Source organism: Micropterus dolomieu, linkage group LG09 (genome assembly GCF_021292245.1).
Source record: "Micropterus dolomieu isolate WLL.071019.BEF.003 ecotype Adirondacks linkage group LG09, ASM2129224v1, whole genome shotgun sequence".
Classification (NCBI taxonomy): domain Eukaryota; kingdom Metazoa; phylum Chordata; class Actinopteri; order Centrarchiformes; family Centrarchidae; genus Micropterus; species Micropterus dolomieu.
In genome coordinates, this window is record NC_060158.1 from 4245573 (window position 1) to 4251098 (window position 5526).

At 38.6% G+C, this 5526-nt stretch overlaps 1 non-coding gene across 1 annotated transcript; it reads right to left on the bottom strand.

Annotated features, from left to right (window-relative positions):
* Positions 1-4830: 4830 nt before the first annotated feature.
* LOC123977238 lies at positions 4831-4949 on the bottom strand. Its single transcript, XR_006826607.1, has one exon. It is a non-coding gene; the product is annotated as a 5S ribosomal RNA (ribosomal RNA).
* Between the last annotated feature and the right edge of the window lie 577 nt (positions 4950-5526).

Genomic DNA, 5526 nt, shown 5'->3' on the forward strand with positions numbered 1-5526 from the left:
TAATAAAACCAGTACAGAGACAAGTCCTTTGTCTGATGCAATAAGGAGGTCGTTAGTAATTTTCACCAGTGCTGTCTCTGTGCTATGATGAGCTCTAAATCCTGACTGAAAATCCTCAAATAAACTATTGCTCTGTAGAAAGTCACACAGCTGTTTAGCAACTGCTTTCTCCAGAACCTTAGAGAGAAATGGAAGGTTAGATATCGGTCTATAGTTGGCTAAAACATCCGGATCAAGTTTGGGCTTTTTCAGAAGAGGTTTAATTACAGCTACTTTAAAGTACTGTGGTACATAGCCTGTTGATAAAGATAGATTGATCATATCTAGTAGAGAAGTGCTGACTAAGGGTAAAACATCTTTAAGCAGCCTAGTCGGGATGGGGTCTAAGAGGCAGGTTGATGGTTTTAGATGAAGAAATTGGTTAGTTGGTAAATATTGAGGGAAGCAAAACAGTCTAAACATATATCTGGTTCTATTTTCTTTTTTAGAGGGGCTACAGAGTCGAGTGTCATTCGCAGCGAGCCTGCAGCACTATCAACAAGATGATCGATTTGGGACTGACTGAAATTAGCATAGGAGTCCTCCGTTACTTTGTGACTTGATAATGTATTTAGAGCTGATGGAATCGCATCCTTAAATTTAGCTACAGCACTATCAGACAGACATCTTGTATAGAAATTTTTTCCCAATGGCGTGTAGTTCAGCAATACAAACTCAAAAGTTATCAAACAGTGGTCGGACAAAGAGGGATTCTGTGGGAACACCACTGTTCAATTTCAATACCATACACCAAAACAAGGTCGAGGTTGTGGTTAAAACAGTGAGTCGGTTCGTGAACACTCTGAGAGAAGCCAATGGAATCTAACAGAGAGATAAACGCAGTACTGAAGCTGTCATTCTCAACGTCCACATGAATATTAAAATCCCCTACAATAATAACTTTGTCCGTTTTAAGGACTAAAGTTGACAAAAACTCTGCAAACTCCGATAAGAATTCAGAGTCAGGTGGGGGCCAGGTGCTCGGTACACTATAACAAAGAGAATTGGTTGCAGTGATTTCCAACTTGGGTGCGAAAGAACAAGGCTTTCAAATGAGTTATGATTTAGTTTAGGTTTAGAGCTGATTAGTAGGCTAGAGTCGAAGATAGCTGCAACTCCACCTCCTCGGCCTGTGCCTTGAGTAATGTGAGTATTAATATGACTTTATGAATTTTATGAGGTTTTTATGCACAGCTCCTCTTCTGTTTACCTTTGATTTAAATAATTTCGATGGTCGGGGGGCAGACACCGTCACTATAGAATTTTCACTAAGGAACTCCTGAAATGGAGGAGCAGAGAATTGTGTTAGACTGCGACTCCTGGTCTCAACTCTGGGTTGTCATGGATTTGGTCCACTAATAAACTTGGCCAGATTTCTAGAAATGAGAGCTCCTCCTTCCCAAGTGGGATGGATGCCGTCTCTCCGAATCAGTCCAGGTCTTCCCCAGAAAGTCTGCCAATGATCTACAAAGCCCACATCGTTGGCTGGACACCACCTCGACAAACAGCGGCGGAATGACGACATGCGGCTATACATGTCATCACTGGGGTCCAGAGAAAACTACTAATTCACTTCCTTACTTCCTCCTTTCCTCTTTTACGTATTTATTTCTTCTTCTTACTTCCTCCTTTCCTTCCTCACTTCCTATTTTACCTCCTCACTTCCTCCTTCTCTTTCTTACTTCCTCCTTTCCTTCCTCGCTTCCTAGTTTTCTTCCTCACTTCCTCCTTCTACTCCTTACCTCCTTGTCGGGTCGGAAATAAGGACTGGCCGGGCCAGTGGAAGGCCAGGTCCCTACCCTAACGAACGTATTAAACTCAATAAAATTACTCTATTAACTTTCTTCTTTAGTCAAAAACTGCGTAGTCAAAGACTTCACTGAAGACGGTCAAGAGTCGGTGCAAAAGAGTTTATTCCAATAAAGGATAAATAAACCCGAGTAACATCCCTGCAGGTCTCAGGATGGAACTGAGCTGGTGGTCAGCGAACATCGCCTTATATTCACCTTAAACTCCACATTTTAGGTGGGCGTTACACCTTATCTCCTCCTTCCAGGTGGGTGTTACACCTTAACTCCACCTACAGTGTTCGCTGACCACTCCTCTCCATTGGTGAATTTCTTATCCTCTGCTGCCATCTAGTGGCCGTTTTATGTACTGTTTTACCAATTTAACCCTTTCAGTAATGTCACAATTGCTGTTATTTAGCATATTTATTGTTACAATTTATCCTTCTTTATATTTTAACATTACCGGACTAGAAATTCACCAATATGTTTCAACTTCAGTCTCACCGTATTTTTTAAAAAGTTATACAGGCATAATTTGACACCATTAAAACTTAGACTTACAATTGTATTTTTTAAAAGAATTAATAAGGAATAACATGCTTGATAAATGGATAACATGATTCAATAAGGAATAACATGATTCACCAATTCCAACCATGAGGGTGCTGTGTCTGATACAAAGTTTTTAGTTTCTGCAGTGGAAAGCTTGGTTCCTTGCAGTACCTGGCCGTACCTAATTATCCCAATGTGTCATGATCTATTTCTTGGCCTCAGTTTGCCATGATCTCAGGCCTGGCGTACGTGACTTACAGCAGGTGCCTTACTACCATTGTTTATGTTAGAGTTGGCTGCCTGAGCAGCTGCTCTGCTCATGTTGGCACATTAAAAAGGCACAGGTTCATGAATGAACACAGAATATGAGAATAAAATACGAGTTGGTAAACACTTATTAAACATTTAGTAGTCAAACCTTACATTGAAAGAATAACAGCTAACAGTCATTCTCCCAATGGCTATACTACAAACACTTCTGAGTAATACTTCTGTGTAATACAACACTAGTACAGCATGGTGGGTTTTAGTTAAACTATAGCAAACCAACAAAGTGAACAAACATGTCAATTTATGTCAACTTAAGAAACAACACAAGGAATTATTATTATTATTATAACATCCTCCTTTCCTTCCTCACTTCCTATTTTACTTCCTCCTTTCATTCCTCACTTCTTTCTTTACTTCCTCACTACCTATTTTACTTCCTCACGTCCTCCTTTCTTCTTTTACTTATTAATTTCTTCCTTTTCTTACTTCCTCCTTTCCTTCCTTGCTTCCTATTTTACTTCCTCCTTTCATTCCTCACTTCTTTCTTTACTTCCTCACTACCTATTTTACTTCCTCATGTCCTCCTTTCTTCTTTTACTTATTAATTTCTTCCTTTACTTCCTTCCTCACTTCCTATTTTACATTCTATTTTACTAATTCACTTCCTGCTTTCCTTCCTTATTTCCTCCTTACCTCTTTCATATTCATTTCTTCTTTTTCTAACTTCCTCCTTTCCTTCCTCACTTCCTATTTTTAGGAAAGGAGGAAGTAAGGAAGGAAAGCAGGAAGTGAGGAAGTAAAATAGGCAGTGAGGAAGGAAAGGATATAGTAATATTTGTAATATGTAATAATGCTGTAATAACGCGGTAATAACTAATAACACTGTAATGTCGCTGTAACAAAGCTGTAATAACTAATAACAGTGTAATAAAGCTGTAATAAGTACTAATAACGCTGTAATAACTAGTAACACTGTAATAACGCTGTCATAACGCTGTCACAATGCTGTCACAACGCTGTAATAAGTAATAACACTGTAATAACGCTGTAATAAGTAATAACACTGTAATAACTCTGTAATAACTCTGTAATAACGCTGTAAAAAAGCTGTAATCGCTAATAAAACTGTAATAATGCTGTAATAACACTGTAAAAACGTTGTAATAACACTATAATAATGCTGAAATAATGCTGTAATAACTCTGTAATAACACTGTAATAATGCTGTAATAAATAACACTAATAAATAATAACACTGTAATAACACTGTAATAAAGTAGTAATAACTAATAACACTGTCATAACGCTGTAAAAATGCTGTAATAACACTGTAAAAATGCTGTAATAACACTGTAATAACGCTGTAATAATGCTGTAATAACGCTGTAAAAATGCTGTAATAACGCTGTAATAACACTAATAAAGCTGTAATAAATAACACTAATAAATAATAACACTGTAATAACACTATGATAACACTGTAATAACGCTGTAAAAATGCTGTAATAATGCTGAAATCACTAAAAACACTGTAATAACACTAACAATGATGTAATAACTGTAATAACGTAATAAAGCTGTAATAACGTTGTAATAACTAATAATACTGTAATAACAATGTAATAATGCTGTAATAAAGTAGTATTAACTAATAACACTGTCATAACGCTGTAAAAAAGCTGTAATCGCTAATAAAACTGTAATAACACTGTAATAACACTGTAATAACGCTGTAATAACGCTGAAATAATGCTGTAATAACTAATAACACTAATAACACTGTAATAACGCTGTAATAACACTGTAATAATGCTGTAATAACAATGTAATAATGTTGTAATGACAATAACGTTGTAATAACTAATAACAATGTCATAAACCTTTAATAACACTGTAATAAGGATTAGGATATACGCTACCATCACTCGGGCGAGCGACCCAAATAACTTTTGTTAGGAAGTTGCTAGAACAAAACGGTTTGCGGCGTTGGACTTGGGGTGGAATTTCATGTTGGACTGATGTGTTTTGGAAGAAATTGGAGAGCAGCTGAGAGTAGTCCCATCCAAGGGCTAAAACTAAGTAAGTAAATGAGTGCAAATTAGACATTTCAAAGTCCAGAGACGAGCTGCTCTCTTTTTTCCAACACTGTCTACCCGCTGAAGCAGCGGCAAAGTGAAAAAGCTTACAGCACCTGGTATTCCCAGGCGGTCTCCCATCCAAGTACTAACCAGGCCCGACCCTGCTTAGCTTCCGAGATCAGACAAGATCGGGCGTGTTCAGGGTGGTATGGCCGTAAGCCACAGGGACCCCCACGAGCATCCCTTTTAAAGATGCCGTAACCTCGGCTTTGTCTAAAGAGGTAGCAACAGTAGATATCGAGGAAACACAACCAATGCTGCAACATGTCCTCATACCTACACGACAAAAGAGGTCCATTGTCAGTTGTCCCAAAACCACATAAGTTGAAGGGACAGGCGTACCGGACCCTTAACAATGTGCCATAAATCACATGAAGTGAGTCACCTGACTTGAGTCACACGAGGTTAAACGCGTGGGTAACGTTGTGAAGCAGTCATCCTTTGGTTAGGTTCAGGCAACAAAACTACTGGGTTAGGTTTAGGAAAAGGGTTGGGCTAAAAATAAGCAAGTAAATGAGTGCAAAGGGTTAGGAGGAGGGGAAAAGTCCCGGCTAACGAGTGTTAGCCCGACTGGTGCACGGTCCTGTGATGTGCCTTCAGAGTCCCCAGAAAGTGAAAAGCACCTCCCAACTCCACATTTTCCCTTGTAACAGACACAAAAGTGCATTACCTCTGCGCTGGTTCAAAAAATTGGACTCCACGGGTCCTGTAGTTATTGATTCTTTTATCCTTAATTC